The 22,261-nt window shown below is 38.9% G+C and overlaps 1 protein-coding gene across 4 annotated transcripts in view; it reads left to right on the top strand.

Annotated features, from left to right (window-relative positions):
- Positions 1-22,261, top strand: part of MSTN (myostatin) — a 56,676-nt gene that overhangs the window by 16,510 nt on the left and 17,905 nt on the right. For 3 of the 4 annotated variants that reach the window (XM_024564280.3, XM_053918868.1, XM_053918870.1), the window contains exons 2-3: positions 1,732-1,850; positions 11,935-12,170. The gene's annotated coding sequence lies outside the window, so the exon portion shown is untranslated. Of the gene's footprint in view, positions 1-1,731; positions 1,851-5,573; positions 5,698-11,934; positions 12,171-22,261 lie in introns of those variants that run through there. The other variant, XM_053918871.1, reaches the window with a different exon arrangement.

The raw sequence follows: 22,261 nt of genomic DNA, 5'->3' as shown, positions 1-22,261 counted from the left end.
AGTACCTAGCTTAGTTTACCTAGGGTTGAAAGAGATGATGCTGGCACACTCACTAAGTTAGAATGATAATAAAACTCTTCCGAATGCATTTACGGTGTAATATCATACCTCTGCTTGGGTTTATTAATGCAGTATCACTTGATGGCTAATGGACACTGGGCACTCTGAGGCTCAGTGTTCTATTTGAGATGATGTACTGCTCAGTAATTCGATTACTAGTAATGGGACTCAGGCATGAAAAGGAATCTGATTTCATTTCTGTGGTGGAAAGAAGCAAAGCAACAGGTTCCAACTCAGGTTGCGTTCTATTTTGTTTTCACTGTAGCCATTTTGAAGCGATATCCAGGTCACCTGGCAGCTCCCATTTGTCCCTCAGTTTGGAATCTCCTTGCTCTGCCCACACATAGATGAGTCCTTTTCTGTGCTCTGAAGGGTTCTCTGCTCTTCCAGAGACCCAAATCACCCGCTCTTAGCACAGATTAGAATCACTGCTTTCCAACTCTTGACCAGCTATCTTTAGAAAGATTAGGAATCATAAAGAAACTGTTCTGATTGTCCACTGTGTCTTGAGCTTCTAAGGGCTCTGAGAGTCTGCACCTGGGGTGCAGCGATGCCCTCTGCCTCAGTCACTGTGCCCCACACTCTCAATCCTCGCTTTAGGTAGACTTACGTGAAAGACGGCTCTCAGAGACGCTGTGCCCAGCAAGGAAAGTGCCAGCATCCATTAACAGCTGTAAGACAGGGCCAGAAGCACTTCATTCCCCAATTTTATCTTTCTAAACATCACTGCTTACAACTCATAGGTCATTTCTGAGACCAGGTGAATCTGTGATAATAAATAGTGATGTCATTTAAGTTACATAGTCATTCTATGTAAGAGAAGGAAATAAATTGCTGTTGTTCTTATTCTGCTATTACATTGTCCACTACTGTATTTGTTCACTTTCTTTGATGACATTATTATCAATTCTCTTTATTGTAACTGTGATTTGACTTATATGTGACCAGCACCTAGGATAAATCTAGTATTTAAAGAAATTAAAGGGCCTTTAAAGAAAAGAAAATACTGAAGGCATTCCCCAATACCAAGGGGAAATCTCAGTGAGGCAGCAGGATGCAAGGACCACGGTTCTACATGGGTCTGAGCAAGGGTGCTCTTCTTTCCCTGTGAGAATTTGACTACGGCGATGCCGTGGGGGTGCTTGGCAATTTTCTAGGCGATTTGTCATCTCACAGTGTGGTATTTTGTCTGAACGTTGTCAATTTTTAAGATAAAGGTAATTTTCACCTTATTAAAAAAAATAGCTTCACATGTGTTGTGTTGGCCAAATACAACCTCGTTATGTGGCACTTCGGGGAGCAGCATGAATGAGTGACCAGACATTCTGACACCGGACTAGTGTATTTTGTGGTGATTTTCTCTAAATCTCATACACTGGCACAGTAGTTTCCAAAATGCGGTCCTGGGCCAGCAGCACCAGTGTAACATGGGAACTTACCAACATTCTCAGGCTCTAAACCAGACCTGCTGGATCAGAAACTCTGGATTTGGGGGTTCACTGATCTCTGTTTTAAGGGAAATTCCAGGTGATCCCGAAGCATGCTGAAGTCTGAAAGCCACTGCCCTAAGGCACTCATACCCTCACTGTGTAGCGCCCTGGAGTTCTAAATGAATCAGTTTTCTGATGCTGGATTGTTGCCTTTTGTTATAACATTCCCTGGGGTTCACAGGGCCAGTCCACATCTCCAGTCTCTTCAAAAGAACATGAACAGCCCTATTTGGAGAACTCTTGAAAGAGGCAGATCCTGGAATCGACGTTAGGGATTTAGGAAGACACCGTGGCTTGCAGGTCAGTGGGATTATTTTGTTGTCGTGGCCTGGTGATTATTTAGGCCTCAGAGAGTGGGAGGAAAGGTCTGTTCCTCTTAGAACAGAGGGGCCAAGGGGAGAAGAGCGCCTCTCGCAGCGGCTGGGATGGGGGAGAGTGGAGAATCCGTTGGAGTTCTGGGGATGAAACTGTCTGGCCCCATGCAGAGGGATCTCATGAGACCAGTGTCAGCAGAGGTGGTGGCACAGAGGCCTGATAAGAAAGAAACCTGTGTGACAGTTCCTGGGACACTATCAGGAAAAAACGAGAAAATAGTGTAGAGGCTAACGGCAGACTGGGTGCTGCAGGCATTATAATATTGGCAATAAAAATGAGCGCTATACCCACAGCCTGGTGAAACCTAGACATATGTTCAAACCCGCTGTTCACACCACCTAGTTGCCACAAATTCTTTCACCCCTGGTTTACTGACTTATATAATCCCTACTCTGACTGCCTGGTATCTGATATTACTGTATCTAATGATACACCTACCTTTTCCCTTGGTCATAGCATTGTAATGTATGTAAATCAATCAGAAATGAAAGGCAGGAAACACAATTTCACACCTAAGTCAAGGATATTGTAAAAAAACATTATAATCTCCGGCAATTTATATACCAGTACCGATGAGGCAATCAGAAAATAAAGAAAGCAGAAATCCCACATTAGACTTTTGAGAGGGTTAGCTAGGCTACCCTTCTCTAGTAAGCGTTTGAGAAAGTGAGGCAAACTTTGGTTAGAGTTCCAGTCTACCTGTTAGGCCTCTTTGACTTCTTTGAGAGTCTTTTTTTTTTTAGAAGAAAATATTTTCTTCTCCTTTATCGTCAGGTAGGACCTTCATGGAATTTTATTAAGAATCCTAAGAAGTCTGGAAGAAAATAAACTCAGCTGGGCAACATAGCTAACCCTCACTATCTAGCCTCCTTGACTTCTCTATCTCCCATTCGCTTACTAATCCCAACAGACCACCCCTAGACATTTGTGGTGGGTTTCCCATCCAGGCTGCCAAGATGAATGTGTTGTCAGAGACCTCCCCTGACTCATCCCCTGAATGCAGTCCCTTCAGTCACTTCTGCTTTCCTTCAGGGGACATCCATACTCTACAGGGAGGCATTGTTATTTGGGCACCAAGAATAATTGCCAACTAAATCATAAGGGATAGTGTGTTGTCTTTCCAAACATTTTTATGGGAAATTCTTTATAGTAACACATTTAGCTTTATTTATATGGAAACGATTACATCAGTTAATATATCTTTTGAGTTGTCCCATGTAAAATCAGAACAGCTTCTCCTTAAATTTCTACATGGAACAGAAACTATGTCACTAGAAGAGTTTAGTGGCAAAAGCTTTGTTAACATGGGCAAGTTACTAAACTTCTCCAAGCCCCCATTTCTTCAACTATAAAATGGAGGAATTGGGCTCTGATCTTTAATAATACTCGTTAGCCTTGAGGTCTAGGCCAGACATAAATATTTTTGATGATGTAAAATTCATTTTGATCTGTTCTTCTGCATCACTTCATGTCGCCTAGTTGAGTTTCTTTGCACAGAATACCAACAAATGTTACTGGATGACTATTAGACCATGTTTCCAAAACTGTGTCCTGGCATTGCCTTCCCGAGACTCCACTCTTTCAGCAGTGCACTTCTGGAACAGGCAGTACTCAGGCTGGTGAAGGATGAGGCTGGACATCATCCTGAAATCAAGTAGACTCATCTAAATAGCCTACTCCTATTGGCAAACCAGCCCAATTCCATATTTCTCAAACTAAAATAAAAATCCATTTTATTTCCTTCTCCAGCTTGAAGTCCTGAGACCAAGTGCATGTGGATGAATGAGAAGACAAAATACAAAACAAAACAAAAACAAATAATACAACAACTTTAAAGAAAACGTCTCTTAACTTCTTATTTTATGACAGATGTTCTGTCAGACACTTTAATATCTTTTTTATTTATTATGTTAACAACTCAGTGAAGCAACTATTATTCTTCCCATTTTACAGATGAAGGCACAATCTCAGAGAAATTTGGTGACTTGTCAAAGGTCACACAACTAGTACATGACAGACTCAAACAGAACCCAGCCCAGTTTTAATGCTCTTCCCATTATATCACCCTGTATCTCACACTTTAAGTATTGACCAATAGGCATGTTATATTAGGGCACATAAGCATAATGGCATAGGCATTTGAGTAAAAGAAACATTATTCCATAGAAGCACGGCCCTTCTTTTCAGTACACCTACAAGTGCCAAAGATTACTAAGCAGTCTCTAATTTCAACTCTTCCCTCTCCAGCTTATGTTTCTTGCTGGCAGAATAGTGACATCTAGGAATAGAATCTCCTCAGTTGGGTGAATTTAAGCTCTTCCTCAGTGATGGTCACCACTTAACATTGCCACAACAAAAAATATACCTCTTGAGTTGCTAGACAATTGTTTACCCTAAGTCCTAACAAGAAAACAGGTTTTAATAAGCTGTTAGTACTTTTTTTGAGACAAAGAAAAAGAGTATAGTTACTTAAGAGCATGTTGTTGAACTGACGGCCCTTCTTGCACGTTTAGGACGGTAAAGTTGATTGCTGTTCGGTGCTTCAGTTGGGCTGTAACTAGGCTTTGTTCAGACAAGAATTAGTTTGGATCTGAGAGATAATGACCCCATGTTCAAAGTCATCTAGGAAAGGGGTGTCAAACTAATTTTCACCAGGGGCCACCTCAGCCTTGTGGTTGCCTTCAAAGGGCCAGATGTAATTTTAGGACTGTATAAATGTAACTACTCCTTAACAGCTAAGCGAGAGCTCAGCACTGCCGCCAGGTAGAAACAAGGTGCCGGGCTGGATAAAACAAGGTGGAGGGCCGGATTCAGCCCGCAGGCCTTGTGTTTGCCACCTTCGCTCTAGGAGTATAGAAAATACATGATAAGAAGAGAGCCTAGAAAATTTGAACACTACCAATGTTCAAGAGCTAGATGACAAGAACAGAGAAGTCAGCAGAGGTGGGTTAGGGCAAACGGATACAGGAAAATTGGAGTTAGGATTAGCATGAGTGCTTCCAGGTAATGGCACAGGTGGTTGGAAATGTAGGGAGGAGTTTTTCTTAGGGTAGCAACTAAAACAATCCAGTAAAACTGAATATATTTTATAAGGCTGAGAATATATTTGGATTATATAAACTGGCAACCTCCAGGGACACTATTTCCAGGTCTCCTTGGATCTCAGTGCCATTTTGGCTCCTCAGAACAGACACCATAGGGGGATATAAGGCCAGTGAGATAAAAGCATAAAACTACAACTAAATCCTAGTATTATGTATCTATAGTTTTCATTATTATGATATTTCATATGCCTTATAAACAAGAAACATAATGTACACTTGACTCTTTTGCCATAGTTTTAAAATATAAATTAGGTGCTAATCCGGTCATACATGAATATTACAATTAAGTTCCATTGTTCCCACTTATGCTTCTTGCATTAGCTCTTTGTCATTCATTCCAGTTGTCATTCATTCACTGGCCAAGCACTTATTTCTGGCACTTACTCTGTGCCAGGAAATCTAGATGCTAGAGGAAGAGAGATGAGTAAGAGAAGGGTCCCCTCCCCAAGGAATTCTGTTCAGGAGGATAAACAGATTCGAAAACCTCAGTAACAGTGTGACATCGCTGGGGAGAGGCAAGCTTGCAGTGTGCCAGGACAGCAGAGACAGGAGCAGCATGGGAACAGTACTGGGAAGACTGAGGGCCCAGCTGAGCATGGAATGATGGATCTGCAGTGGCATCAACCCACTCTGCTAATAGAGAAAATCCATTAAATATATCAATCCAGGTAAAGAAGCAAAGAATTCAAATGGATTTGCCAGAGACCTAGAAATTTGCAAGGTTGTGGGGCGGGAAAAAAGGAATTGATTTAGGTTACTTTTCAAAAAAGAGCTCAGTGTAAAGTAGCTAGGCAAAAACGAGAGTTACAAGAGGCCAGGGGAGTGTTTGTGATTAGAAGATGAGAAGGATCAAAGAAACCCAAGGTCTCAATGAAATTTTGAGGGCAGTAATAGATGGGACAATGAATTAGGCAATTTGGTTCAATAAGTCAGTTCACCAATAATTAGGGTATTCACATAACTTAGTACTCAAATTGGATGAAGGAGTGAAAGATTATTAACAATCATTCCAGGCAGCAGGTGCAAACCAGGGTGACTCTAGGGTGCGCAGTTGCCCTGCCAATAATCCAAGCGCCAGACTCCATGGTAGCATGGGGGGTAAGGGGGACAACAAGGCAGAAATGATGCCTGTCATCATAGAGCTTACAGTCATGCAGGGATGACAAACACTGAATGAGAAATCAGAACTGTGATGAGTGTTGCTAAGAGAGGCGAAGGAGCCCCAAGAGTTCATTATAGAGGACACCAATGTGTTCTCAGAGGTCAGCAAGGGGTCCCTTTGAGAAATGACATTTAAGCTGAAACTGCCAAGATGAGCAGGAGTGTAAAGGTGAAGAAGTGGGCTATGAATGCCCAGGCAGCCGGAGGAGAATTTGTTAAGGACGTGGGCTGAAAAAGAACACTACATCTGATTTCTAAATTCTAATACATTAGGAAGATCGTTATGATCATTTTTCTTGTTATTTTCTTCCTATAGTTTATATTCCTTCGCTCCTTTGAACATTTTAAACGTACTTTGTAAGCATTTTTTTCAGGTTGTTTGACACGTTCAAGCTTTGGCTCCTATTTGTTTCACCTGTTCTCATGCATAGTTATTTGTTTTATGGTGTGATTTATAATTTTAGACTATGAGGTGGTCATTAAGACAGTTCCTGGTGGGGAAGCAGGCTACAGGAAGCTACTCTTTTGTCTCAGTTTGAGCAAAAGAATCAGATTCCGTTTTAGTTTGATTTCCCAGCTTCTGGTCCCTTCACACAACAATGTGATTTGAGACCCTCCATTTGTGCACATTACAGACCTGGGTTTTTCACTTCCTACAGGTGACATTTTCTCATCTGTGATCCTGGTATACAATAGAACTTCTTGTTTTTGTCTTTGTTTTAAATCTGGCTGATGGGTTGAATTCCCTTAGCCTTCATTTCAAGGTCGACACGACCCTTTGTGGTTCCCAGATTCACCAAAATATCTCAGTTCAAGCTTTCTTCCAAGGGCCCGGAGACTGGACCCTCCTTCCACACCAGTTGTTAAAGCCAACTCCAGCTTTTAAGGGCTATATCTGAACGCAACCATCCCATGCATTGTGTGGGCACTGGAGTCTGCTTAGCACCCTGACTTGGAGTTCCCTCTTTAATTCTAATACTTTGGGGGACTCTCTTTCTTGGTTTCAAGCTTAGCTACAAAATTTAGAGAAGTTTCAGCCATATGTCATTCTGTGTTTAGAAAAGAGTGAAGAATTCTTTTCTATCAGCTCATGTTAAAAATGCCAAATTCGAGAAACTGTTTTAAGCATGTAATCATTCACCCCAAAATATTTATAAAACCCCTGTAATATTTTAAGTATTATAGGACTGAAGAGTAAAAGTAAGGGGAGATAAGGTTGAAGAGTGAGATGAAGTTGTGCAAATCATGTAAGAACCTGGATTTTCCTTTAGAGAAAATGGACAACTACTGAAAGATTTTATGACAAGTTAGTACTTTTACAAAGGAGAGTGAAGGATGGATTGGAGTGCAGGAAGAGTAGATGTGGGGAAGAAGTGTGCAGTAGTCCAGTGGGTGAGGATGGCAGCTTGAACCATCGGTGACGATAGATAGAAGTGGATGGACCTAAGAGATATTCAGGCAATTAATTTAGTAATACTTGCTATGGACTTAACCAGGGAAGGGATAATGATGAGTCAAATACCACTCCCAGGTGCTTGGCTTAAGTATCTGAGTGGTTGTTAATAGCATTTAATGGGATAGAAAGTAGAAGGAGAATGAGAAAATTTGATGGTTCAGTTTTGGGCATGTGGAGTTTAAGGCATCAAGACAACCCAGTAGAGATATCAAGTAAACAGTAGGCTGTTTGGGCTGGGGACTCAGAGCATAAATCTGAGCTAGAAATGAAAAGAAAATGGAATTTTTCAGAGTAGATGAGATTTCCTGAAGAGAGATAGTAGAGTGGAAGAGAGATAGGGAAGCGGGTTTGTGATGCACCCTGAGGAATTTCATCACTTAATAAGTTGGGCAGAGATGATAAAGTGCCAAGAAGAGAACAGCTGGAGGAAAGTGTTATACTGAGTGACCTTTATTCCCTTAAGAAGTGGTGGCTTGGGACTATTTATTTGCTAATGGGAAGGTCACCAAAGAGAAAGACTGAAGTTACTGCAGAGGGGAAGGGCAAATGCCAACATGAAGTTTCTGAGAAGCTGGAAGAGGATGGAGATTAAGGGCAGAGGTAGAATTGGCCTTTGGTGACAGGGGGTGACAACTTTGTAACAAGTGGGAAGGAAGATAGGATGGGTACATATGCAGATAGGTTTGTAAAGTTGATTTTTAAAAGGTTGTGATAGTTCTTCTCTGACATTGTATTATTTATTTTCTCTGTAAAGTAGAAGGTGAGTTCATACGCTCCATCTAATGGGGTCAGCAGGAGGACAGAGGCTAGAGAAGATGAGAGTTTAAGATCAAACTTACTCTAAAGACACAACAGGCTTTCCAGACAATGGTAACAGCTCAGAAACCTGCCAGTTCATATGATGATTTTTCTCTACTTGAGTTCTTCAGCCTCGGTACAAACACAGAGGAAGTAGGTAGCTGGATTCACCCAGCATGGGCTTTGCCAGGCTTGGGCTTTGACAGACAGGTGTTACAAAATGAAACAAGTTAAGTTAGAATATTGACAAGAAAGTGGCTAAGAAGATGGCTTATGGAATATAGACTGGGTAAGGGAGGAAACAAAATTCTGGAAGGAGACGATGCGAAGAAGATAGTAGAATGGTGTTAGAGTCTGAATGTTTGTAACCCACCAAAATCCCTATGTTGAAATCCTAACCCCCCAAATGATGCTATTAGGAAGTATGGCCTTTGGGGGGTGCTTATATCATTAGGGTGAAATCCTCATGAATGGAATCAGTGCCCTCGTAATGAGGCTCCAGCCCTGACTGGTGTGGCTCAGTTGGCTGGGCACTGTTCTGCAATGTGAAAGGTCGCCAGGTCAATTCCTGGTAAGGGCACATGCCTGGGTTGCCAGCCAGGTCCCTGGTCAGGACGAATGCAAGAGGCAGATGATTGATGTTTCTTTCTCACATTCATGTTTCTCTCCTTTTCTCCTTCCCTTCCCCTCTCTCTAAAAACAAATACATAAAATCCTAAAAAAAAAATAGAGGCTCCAGAGAGATCACTAGCCCCTTTCACTATGTGAGGATAGAGAGAGAAGGTACTTGATATGAACCCAGAAGACGGCTCTTACCCAACTATGCTGGCACCCTGATCTCGAACTTCTAGCCTCCAGAACTGTGAGAAATAAACTTCTGTTGTTTATAACTACCCAGTCAGTGGTATTTTGTTACAGCAGCCCTAACAGACTAAGACAGAAGGTCAATGAACTGAAAGTTGCAAGTGAAGTAGTCATAGATCCAAATTAGTAAACCAAAAGATCGGAGTCTGTATAAACTAAGAATGTGAAGTTCGTGGAAATGATTCGAAAAGTGGAACACTTTCCAGTGATGAGTTCCAGAGTTTGACTCTGGGAATGGTAGCTGTATTAGTCGGGTTAATATAAGTTATTCTGCATTGAATCCAATTGCAGATTTATTACTCATGCTGTTTTATTTTGAAAGGCTGACATTTCAGCACATAGCTCCCAGGTTTCTATGGCTGGGGATAAGAAGATTATAACAAGCCCCTAAATTCTTTCATCTGGAGGCACAACGTGCCACTTCAACTCACAATCCTTTGTCTAGAAGGAGTCATATTTGACCACAATTTGAAGGGACATGACATTCATTGAGCAATAAGTGTCTCTCCACTGCAACTGAGATGGATGAAGGAGAAGATGATTAAAAATAAAGTGACTGTGGAATGTCATTCTTGATGATGGCCAGACTCGTGGTGGAGAGGAAAACTGAATGAGGTGCTCAGCCTTCAGTGAGGGGGTGGACAGTCAGAAGTTGTTAGATGAGAGCAATGAAAGGAGAGTTGGCTGTGAGTCTTAAAAAAGAGCAGGATCTTGCCCTGGAAGGAGAAGCAAGTTCCCAGGAAAACCTTTCATTTGGGCAAGAAGAATCCAGCCATTGTACTAGACTTCATGGGAATCAGGATTATTGTTCAATAAGGGTTTGTGGGGACTTAAGAATGACCATACAGCTGGTCTTCATAAACACAGAGCACTGTTTGTGTTATAAGAAATTATTTCTGACTATTAATTGATATTTTTCCCAGTAATTCTTTCCTTCTTTTGAGTTTTCCTTTTATAGAGATCCAGTTTGTGCTCATTGGCTCAGGATAAGGACTGTGGCAAAGTGGGAAGCAAAAGGCCTAAAACACTACCAAATTCTAGTCTACAAATAGCCTAGGCCACAAAAGAGAACGGGAAGGTGTGTAGGCAGAACAATGGTGCACCGAAGATGTCCATGTCCTAACCCCTGTAACTGGTGACTACGTTAGGTTATGAGGCAAGGGGACATTAAGATTGCAGAGGGATGACAGCCTCCCAGAGACTGCTTAGCCAGCTCCCCCAATTACCTAAGATCAAGTCCCTGTAATACAATAAATGCCTTTGTATACAATATAATACAGGATAATTTATATAAACCCTGTTCCTCTGAACCCCGTAGTTTCCATCATATTTGTTTCTACTACCAAAAATTCTTTTCAATTTCTGTGATTTGTAAAATTATATTTGGTGCCTCTCATGGATTGTTATCCTGGTTATTTATGCATTTAACTTATCCCTCACTTTCTTCGAATACTATTTTTTGGGGGCCAGCAGAATCTGAATAACTCATATTCAGATAAAGTCATCATTTGTTTGCTACTTAAAGCTAATCTGTAAAATGCCTCTCCCCAACTTTCCTTTAATACCTTTGCAAAAATCTTGAAAGGAAAAAAGAAGAAAATGTTACCCTTTGTGACAGCATAGATGGACCTGGAGAATATTATGCTAAGTGAAATAAGCCAGTCAGAGAAAGACAAATACTATATGACTTCACTTATAAGTGTAATCTAATGAACAAACTAAACTAACAAGCAAAATAGATACAGACTCATGGAGAGCAGGATGACAGCTATGGTGCGGGGGGGAGGTTAGGGGGTGGAGGGATGGACAAAAAGGAGAAAGCACTCGTGGACACAGACAACAGTGGTGACTGCAGTGGGGAGGGAGGTAAAGGGGGTTAAATGGTAATGGAAAAAATACAATACAAAATTAAAAAAAAACAAAAAACGTTACTCGGATATAATGCTAATAAGAAACCAGTGATCTATGAATAAATTATGAATAGTGACAGAAGGCAAGGCAATGTTTGTGATTCAGCTCAATAGACTTTGCTGGCAAGAAAGCATCCTGTAATCAATCCTTGATTGCTGGAAAGATGGTACAAAATTAAAAATAAAGTAATCCTGCACATACAGCCAGAAACATAAGAATAAACACTTGCAAACTTGGAAATTCATTACCCTTTGAAACAAAACTTAAGCTGCATGGAAAGAGAAGGGATTTGACAGCCCGACCAGCCTGGGTTTAAATCATGGTTCTGACATTCCAACACCCTGTGACTTTGCGCCAATGACTTAACTTTTCAGAAATGTCAGTAATAGGTCCAACCTCACAAAATTGCTGAAAAGATTAGAAATAATATGTAAAACTTCTGGCACATGAAAGCATTAAGGGAGTGCTATCTATTATTATTAAATGCCTCAGATAGCGTATGTATCTCTGTTGTTAGTACTTTCAAAAATGTGGGGATTGCTGGGGGATTGGGCTAGGGTGGGGGGAGAAGGCAGAAAGCTGTACTTGAACAACAATAAAAAAATAATAATATATAAAAATATATCTCTGAAAATGATGCCCTGGAAAACCTCTACAGATGCATATATGCATATACTTTCCGATTGCTTAAGCCTGCTCCCCAAATCTTTCCCAGCCCCCAAATCTTTCTCTATAGAGTCGGAGATCAAACTAAAGCGATGTAGAAGCTCAACCTCTTCGTGACTGAGGGAATATGGAAGCCATTGGCGACAGCATCTGGGCCTCAGAGGGAGCAAGGCCCAGTCCTTCATGAGAGAGCTGCTGCTTCAGTAGCTGCACCAGGTGTTCGGTCAGAAGACGGGAAGACAAAAAGAGGGCAGGCCCTTCCTGGCCCAGTTTGGAGCTGACTGGGTGAGTAAGGAGATTGCTTTTCTTTTTGACTCACTCCAACCTTTCCCCATCTTCTTCTGTAGGTTCCCACTGTCAGGCTACCAAGCCAGGAAGTCCCGAAGTGAAAACACACTGACAGAATGTTTGGAATCTATTAACAACATCTTAACAATTACACACAGGGCCAACTTTGATCTTGAAATGACTGGAAACATCCCCAAAAGACTGAATAAAAATGAAGAGATCACATAAATAAAATGGCCCCCAAATGAAGTGAAATTATGAATGAAGACATGAAGACAAAACATTACCCTATTACAGGCATTAGTTTAAAAAATTAGGGGGCCAAGAGTGCAAATCTTGACTTCTATAACCTTTAAAAAAACCCCATTTTCCCATACATATGTTATAAGGCATCCCAGAATATTTGTTTTCTGATTCTTGCCACATGCATTATTAATTTAGTATTTAATGAGCTTTTGCTATAAGCATTCATTTCTTACCCTGATGCGCATATTTGTACTGTCCATATACTCTGTACCTTTGGTTTATGGTTTCTGTAGACGTGTGGTCCATAAGAGCACCATCTTATAAACAGAGATGGTGTTATAACCCTAAAAATGATAAACTGAGAACCGAGCATTTCTAGCAGTTTCATTTTCTTCTGTTTGTGGTAATAAGCCCAATATAAGTGAAATTCTATTCAGAAAACTAAATAATAGAACTCTGGTTTTAATAGCCAGTCCTCTCCTCTGATCAGGAACAAAATATTCCCAGAACAAGGAGATTAATGTTTTATACAGATCAGATGGATAATGATTTTTTAAAAGTTTATTACTCTGGATTGGCAAGGATTGGGGGAAACGTGCACTTTTGAATATTCTTGCTAGACTTCTAAATCAATACATTGTTCTGAAGGATAATTTGGAAAAACAATTCAAATTCTTAAAAATATACTTATGAAAATGTGTGTCTTTACATGGGACATTTATTTATTTATTTTAGATTTTACTTATTTATTTTTAAGTAAAGTTTTTTTTCTACTTATTTATTTTTAAGTAAGTATTTTTAAGAGAGGGGGAGAGAGAGAGAAAGAGAGGGAGAGAAACATCCATGTGTGAGAGATACATCGATTGGCTGCCTCTCGAACACCCCCACTTGGGGACCCAGCATGCAACCCAGGCATGTGCCCTCACTGGAAATCAAACAGGTTACCTTGCAGTTCACAGGCCAGCACTCAATCCACTGAGCCACACCAACCAGGGTAAAAATGCGTGTCTTTTAAAAATACATATATATTTACAAAAAGATTTATCATCAATAATAGCTTTTGAAATGTTACTGTGACAAATTTGGAAGAACCTAAATGTCCTGCCCTGGCCTCGTGGCTCAGGTGTTGGAGTGTCATCTTGTGCACCAGAAGGCTGCAGGTTTGATCCCTGGTCAGAGTATTTACCTAGGTTGTGGGCTCAGTTCCAGCTCTGGGCATTCCAGAGGCAAGTGATTAATGTTTCTTTCTCTCTCTTTCTCTCTCTCTCTCTCCCGCCCCTCTCTAAAATCAATACACATATCTTTGGGTAAGGATTAAAAAAAAAAAGAACCTAAGTTTCCTATGATAAAATAAGGTATTGCTTAAATAAATTGTCAAATAAAAATGATATAATACTACATAGCCATTAAAAAATATTGTGTAAAACATATTTAGTGACTTGGTAAAATATTCATATTGTAGTCACTTAATTTTAGTTTATTTATTGAGCAGTAAACCAAGATGTTAACAGTAATTATTCATAAATGAAAAGGTTAACAGTAGTTTTTAGTTTTATCTTTATGCTTTTAATATTTTATACATTTTCCATGATGAATATTCATTACTTTGTAATCATATTCTATAAAGTATTAAAACCATAGAATTTTAAGCATATTTATATTTGTGTTTATAAAATTTATTTCATAAACTGTAAAATAAATTCTGAAAATAGATTTATGGAACTTATTTACATTATATTTGTATTTGTTATTAGAATAATAAAATTTCATAGTTGAAAGGGATCACAAGGACATTCTGGAACAAACATTAGGTCCAAAGTTCGGCCTCCAGAAATTTAAGAGACATAATTTATATCATTGACTAGGCTTTGTAATCACTAATGTAAATTACAACCTCTTTAGTCTTTAAAATGGTTCCATTTGGGCTACTTGTGATCTTTTTAAATAAAAGAAGATAAACTCTACTAGTTTAATAAAAAACAAATTGTCTTTTACTTTAAGAAACACAAGAAATAACTTTTTACCTTTGAATGTAGGTCACTTGTAACTTATTTCAGTATACCTTAAATAAATTCCTTTGAATTGTTACCAAAATACCACAGTATTAGGATTCCTGTAAGATAACAGACTTTCTGAAATGAATTTAAAAATAAGTTGTGAAACTGAAGAAATGCTAGTCACTTTTTAACTATAGACTGAATTCTGAAACTTAGGACTCTGGCCAGTAGTGCGGCTTTCTGGGAGCAATGCTGGCTTTGTTGGATGCCTGCCTTTCAGGATCATGGACGCAGTGACCCCCAGCTCTTTATGCTATAAGTGCAGTCACTCTGCTTTCAGAGCAAAAACATATCATTTGACAACAGACAAGATATTAGAAATTAGAACTGCCACTGAAATCCTTCCTACTCCTGGATATATGAACTAGTCTTTATATGGTTTCTTGTACAGAGAAAAATAACTATGGGGGAGTATAAGCAATTAATAGAATTCTAGAAATCTCAGGGCTGGCTGGATTCTAAAAGAGGTGAATGCATTTTTTTAGGTCTTCATAGACTTAAAAAAAAAAAAACCCTTCAGGATAGAATTGAATTTTGTGTGTTTTAATATAATCTCATATATTTAAAGAAGTATGCACTATTTTATATTCATCACAATACCAAGAGGTGAAAAATCTAATATAGCTAATAAAATAAATTCTCCAGAAGGACCTCAGAGTCAATGGAGGTAAATGAACTCTCAATGACAGGAAAATAAATACCATGAGGGAAAAGAAACAAAGAATAAGAAAACACTTGCAGTGGGTTTTCTGAGTACATCTTAAGATTGATTCAGATAACACCTGGGTACAGAGAGGGTCTGCGGAGTCTCAAACAGAAAACCGAGACCAAGGGCGGATGTGGTGTGTACAGTCAACTGCAACCGAAAAGAAGGTAAGACTCAGGGCTCGATGTGACTACAGTGACCTCTGCTGGATCCTATCTTTTTAGTTTTAAACTCAAGAGCCTAAATAAAATCTTGTATAAGGGTAATTACAATTTTTCATAGCATAATTGAGTTTAAAAGTTGGAAGAAGGCTTAGAGAACATTTAGCATTATCTGTTTATTTCACAATTGATGAAACAGGCCTTTGGCCCGGAGAGGTTAAATGACTTGCTTTAGGTCACAGACCTGGGATTACCAGCAAATAAAGATGTCTGCCTGGTTCTGGGACCTGTTTATACAGGTGGAGTTTTCTGTCATAACAAATAAAAGTATCCATAACACAAAATAATGAGGCCAGGCAAAATCTTAGGAACTTACACTGATTTTAAAATAAACTGTTCTCTTGATTTAGTTAACTCAGGCTCATTTTTGCTGAAAAGAGAAAATTCTAATCTTCTAATCGACATTAACAGGACACATTTTTTTCTTCTTTGGCCTTTATGAGTTTATACACTTCGTACCAGACTTGAGTTTAATTTTTACAATGTTAAGTTGTTCTGCCTTTTCCAGATTACCTATGTTTTCCATTTCTGCTATTTTGATCTTTTTGAAATATTTCTTTGTCCTTGAGTATGCTTTTCATGTCCTTCCCCTTTAGTCGTCTCTAAAAAACCCTTGGTATTGGACTAAGAAAAAGAATGAGAAAAGAAATAACACAGATGGCAGTGGTTATTATACTTGGATTTTCTAGTGACCCCAAACCTCTCATAGAAACAAAGTTATAAATGATGGTAACGCTTCCACACTGATTCCTCAGAGTCTATTGGACCCAAAAGGTTACCGAAATAATAGTGCTATTTGTATATAAAATACAGTAATTTCTGGCACAATTATGAATGGCTTTAATTGAATAACCAAGAAACCAAATTAACATCCAGACATTGTACAATTGTAAAATATATTTCAAGCCTAATATAAGACATTAAATTATCCTTTCCCTTCCCTCCCACCTAAGCACACATGCCCTACCCTGGCATCCCTGGCTCAAAGGGAAACCTGCTCTCCTGGTCATCTCTCAACCACACCACGCGGTCTGACAGTAAAGGAGCCCCTGTGAGCAGCTGCAATGAGAGGGGCCTCTGGTTGCCTGGGAAATGTCTGGCAGTGGGATGGGTTTTAGAGTCAGGTTGACTAGGAAAACCAGAGTATTCCCAGGGCCTTTGCAATACACTGTGCGCAGACCTACTCTCAATAAGAGACCACCAGAGACAGAATCTACTCCATGTATTTCAAGATAGAATCCTCTTCTCAAGGACACCTTGTACTTCCTGCACAATCAATACTTGACAGAATGCTGAGTAACTCGCTGAGGGCCGCTCGGCAGGAGGGAGTCAAAGTGAAGGTTCAGCTAGGTCTATCTTACTCCAAAGCTCATACCCCTCCCCCTATGTTCTTCAGTACTTTCTAGGAAAATACAATCACTTTAAAAAAATAGTCTACACGTGGTTTTTTCCCACCAATCCATCATGAAGAGATAAATTATGGCTTACCTGAAACTTCTTAATCACTTTAACTTCTGAGAACTATGGTCTCAAAGCAAACAGCACATTAAAATCACCTGGGTTCTGCTCCAATTAATTAGACTCTCTGGGGGGTAGGGCTTTTTAAAAAATGTTCCCCATTTGATTTCACTGCATGCCCAGGATTGAGAGTCTCTGGTGTAGTACAATAGAAAGAAAACAGGCTTATGATTTTCAGCCCTTGGTGTGAATTGAAGTCTCTAAGAAATGGACTGTGTGATTTCTAGCAAGGCAGTTAATTGCTTTAAATGTTGTATTAAAGAAAATTCATGAGGATTAGAAAGAATGTATTTGAGCATCTCACATTGACTTTGGCACATGGCAGAAATGCAATAAACAGCAGCATTAAAATTGGACAATAAGCCATAGTAGAAAGTAAGTGGGTCAGAGTTAGATAGACCTGATTTCAAATCTCAGTGCTACCATTTTTAGTCCTGGATAAGTTAAATATTCTGTGCCTTAGTTTCCTAATTTGTATAACAGTTACCATAACTCCTACCATAGAATCGCTGTGAGATTTAAATAAAATGCTTGTAAAACACCTGACCATTCCTTCTATTTTTTGTAAACCAGCTGCTATGCCGGGAAAACTGCCACTGGAAATAGTCATAGATGTCCCTTACATTTATAAATGTTTTATTTTAGGTGTAGAAATGTATAGGTTCTGTGTTTAGTATAGTAAATTCAGATAACAGTACAGATTCTGTGTATTCTCCACTATTCCCTACTCTATCAGGATTTGGTGGTTGGTTATGACAAAGGAGCTTATTGAAGAGAGGGTAAGTGGAACCTTCTGGATCAATGAGCTGGAAGAGAAACGCAGGGGTCTGGACTCTTCCATCCATATCATGAGGAAAAGCTGTTGCCTGGGCCTGACCTGAACACAGATCAAAGTGGCCCAACACAGGGGGAGGCCAGGCTAGGCTGTCCTCACTGCCTTTATGAAATTGAGTCTAGAGCAGTCATTAGCTGCTGACATCTCGGTGCTGTCCATGCTGGCGTAGGGGGCTGCAATCAAGTTGGAATGTGTCAGCAGTGTTAAAACAAACATCCCTGCTCCACCTTGAGAGCAAATCTATAAATAGTTGTTCTGGACATGGCTCACACAGACCCTTGTGGAATTATCTGTCTTCACAGGATGTACTTGGCACATAGGGCTAAAGACCTGGAACAGTGCCTGACATATACAAAATACTCAATAAATGTTCCTTGAATTGAACTGACCTGTGTCCTCTTCCTGGAACACTTCCCAACTAGAACTAGATGCTAGCATTTGTTGGGTCTTACCAAGTGCCTGGCCCTGTACTAGGCACTTTATATAGAGATTAACTCATTCACCTGGCAAACTCTTGCTCATCCTTTAAGAACTAGCTCAAATGTCACCAATTCTGTAAAAGCTTCTTGATTCCCTCAGGCAGAGTCCTCTGTGTCATTGCACTGCCAGCTCTCTGCTCAGTCTTCAGAACAGCACTTACCACCTTCTACTTTAACATATCTGTTTACAAGTCTGTCTACCCCACTGCAGTGTGAGGTCACCAGGGCATCGTGGCTTTATTAATTTTTTGGTTACTTAGCAAAGCACGATGGAATTAATTTTCAAAACACTTGCAATTCTGCTGACCAAATAATGCCACACTGAATACATTTATTTAAAAACTACATCCTTCTACACATAAAGCCAGCAAGTATTTTTATGTAACTGAGCAAGAGGACAATTTTATATAATTGTATCATAGAATCTGAACTAGTGAATTTATATATAAAGAGGACAAATTTATATAATTTGTATCATAGAATCTGAACTAGTGAGGAAGTGGTGTGTCAGGCCTGTCTGCACATACCAACTGTGAGAATCAGTACCTCACGGGAAGTACCTAATACTCATCTTTCCACTAGCACCTACCTTGGGGCCAAACTGGTATTCTCAGCATAGCTGTATTCCCTTGTAACCATCTTCTGGTAGGACGTATGGACTGCAACGAAGAAAGAGAAACATGAGAGGACTTGCATATACACACAGAGAACCCATTTTTCACTAAAGCATTATTACCTGGAATATTAAAATGGATAAATAACACTTGCCTTACAGATTTTATGGGGATTAAATGAGATAATGCATATGAAGTACCTGATACAGTGACTAATTTATTTAAAAAAGTGGTAGCTATTTTATTATTCCACAGCCAGGCGATACTTTATTAACCTTCCAGATTTTTGACTATTCACACTGAGCAGTGTGGAGTGGAGAGCTTAGGGAGAAACACCAATTCAAAAGAACCTGTACACCCCAATGTTCATAGCAGCGTTATTTATAATAACCAAGTGCTGGAAACAGCCTAAGTACCCATCAATAAACAAGTGGACCAAAAATGTACTGTGGTGAATTTTACACAATGGAATACTACACAGGAGAAGGGAAGGAGGAACTCCTACCCTTTGCGATAACATGGATGGAACTGGAGAGCATTATGCTAAGTGAAGTAATCCAGGCAGTGAAAGACAAATACCATAAAATCTTACCTATAAGTGGACCCAATCAATGAAACAAACAAGCGAGCAAAATAGAACTAGACGTATAGAAATAAAGAACAAACTGACAGTGACCAGAGGGGAGGGGAGAGGGGGATACAGGGGAACAAAAGGGGAAGGGTCAAGTCAAGGAACATGTATAAAGGACCCATGGACAAAGACAATGTGGGTGGGGAGGATTGAAAGTGGAAGGTGGGGGGTGGGTAGGGCAGGGGAGAGTACTGGGGGAAAGTGGGGACAACTGTAATTGAACAACAATAAAAAAGTTCTTTGCTAAAATGTTCAACCCCCCCACCAGTTCTTAAATTGTTTTCGTATCTATTAATGTTAGTTCCCTCTCATTTCTTTTCCTTATCAAATTTTACCTAGCTATTCTGAAATACTTAGATTTAAAAACCAATTGATGTTTTAACTGGAAATTACATTGCATTTATAGACTAATGAAAGTGGCATTTATAAGGAAAAAGGACTCAGACATGGACAACAGTGTGGTGGTTGCTGGGGGGAGGGGTATATAAGAGGACTAAATGGTAATGGGAAAAAAATAAAATAAAGATTAAATCAAAATAAAAAAAGAAACTGGCATTTATACAACATTGAGCCTTCCTATTCAAGAATAGGATATGTCTTTGCACTCATTATTTGTTTTAGTATTTTCTTCATATGGAACAGTGGTTCTTTCCCCTGGTTGTACATTACAATTACTTGGATGGTTTGAAAACTAAGATGTCTAGGCCCCATTACCAAAAGCTTAATTGGTTGGTGTGGGTCACAGGTGCTGTGTATTTATTAAGAGCTTAACCCCAGTCAAGGTTAATTAAAAACTACTGTATTAACGTAGCGCCTGCATACTTCTGTTAAAATGTTTTTACTTAATTTGTTTTATATACATTTTCAGTTGACTCTTTAGATTTTTACAGGTGCAAAAATAACGACAACTATGCCTTTTCTTGTCCAATATTTATGCTTCTTATTCCACTATTTTGTCTATTTGTGTTGGTTAATAATTCCATAAAATTAACAAGTAATGATTTAAGGTATCCTTAATATTTCTGAGTTCATTGAGAATATGTGTAGTGTTTATCATTAAGCATAACACTTTTATCACTTCAAGAAAATACTACTCATATTTTACTGGAGGTTTTAATAAGAATGGTCCTAATTAAAGGATTCCTATTTAAATTCTGTCAAACACTTTGCAGGAATCTATTAAAATGATCTCTCCCCCCCTCTTTTTAACCTAGATTTGTTGAAAGATACTAATAAATTTCAGATACTGAATCATGTTTGCATTGCTGAAACGGCTGGGCTTTGTTGCAGCTTATTATTCTTGCAAAGTATTACAGAATCCTACATGGTAATGCTAAATTTAATATTCAAGATCAATACTCCTTTTTTGCTCTCACTGCCAGATGTTAGCATCAATATTATGGTAGCCTAATTTTTTAAAAGCTTTCTGTATTCATTTATTTTTATGCTTTAATTTATTAGAATTTCAGAATAGTGTCTTTCAGAGTATTTTGATTGTGACCAAGAGCAAGAAATGCAGCTTTAAAAGAGACCTAGTATAAATATATACACTGAAACAAAAGTTTCACATTATAATACTTGCCCTATGCAGTCTATACTATTCTATTTCAGTAAAAATGCTCAAAACGCTATTTTGAAAAATACTTTCTGCCTTTAAGGATTTGGATAAATCATTTATAAACTAGTACTTTTCACAAAATAGCTCTCCGATAATTATTTGATTTTTTTCATTGGTTATGTTTTTCCTAGAAAATCTGTATCATCTTAATTTCACATAGGTCTTCAAATTTATTTGCATAATACTTTTGCAATATACAAGCTCTTTTAATTCTTTTGCTCACACTTTCTGTACATCATTTCTCCTTCTCCCTCCTAATTTAGAATACATGTGCCTTCTTTAGGTTGATTAGCTTAGATAGTATCTTGTGGTTTTTTACTTTTTTTCTCCTTGAGGACACATCATAGATTTATATGATCAATTCTACTGCTTAGCTGTTTCTGACTTAATTTCTGATTTTACCTTTTTATTTTTCTTCTGTTTTTTAAGGTCTAATTTGCAGTCTATTTTGTAGTTCATTTTCTATTTTTTAAGTTAAATTATTTATTATTCTCATTCTTTCTTGTCTAATAAAACATGTTTGGAGCTACGAATATCTGCTGATTACAGTGGTAATTGTATCCTGCAAGTTTTGGTCTGTAATGTCTTTTTTTAATTCTTTATAACTTAAAAAAATTTATTGTTATTCTACTACAATTGTCCCAATTTTTCCCCCTTTGCCCTCCTCCGGCCAGCCCACCCCCCACTCTTACAGTCAATCCCCACACTGTTGTCCATGTCTATGGGTCATTCATACATGTCCTCTGGCTAGTCCCTTCCCCCTCTGTCCACCGTTGTCCTCCTTCTCCTCTCTGGTCACTGTCAGTCTGTTCCATGTTTCCATACCTCTGGTTCTGTTTTGCTCCTTAATTTATTTTGTTCATTAATTCCTGTTATAGGTGAGATCATATGGTATTTGTCTTCCACCAACTGGCTTATTTCACTTAGCATAATGCTCTCCAGTTCCACCCATGCTATTGCAAAAGGTAGGAGCTCCTTCTTTCTTTCGGCTGCGTATTATTCCGTTGTACAAATGTACCACAGGTTTCTGATCCACTCATTTACTGATGGGCACTTAGGCTGTTTTCAACACTTGGCTATTGTAAATAGTATTGCATAAGTTCTTTTGAATTGATGTTTCAGGATTCTTAGGGTATATTCCCAGCACTGGAATCGCTGGATCA

This window comes from Desmodus rotundus, chromosome 2 (genome assembly GCF_022682495.2).
Source record: "Desmodus rotundus isolate HL8 chromosome 2, HLdesRot8A.1, whole genome shotgun sequence".
NCBI classification, from domain to species: Eukaryota; Metazoa; Chordata; class Mammalia; order Chiroptera; family Phyllostomidae; genus Desmodus; species Desmodus rotundus.
Note: the sequence above shows the minus strand (reverse complement) of the source record. Positions and strands in the feature narration are given on the sequence as shown.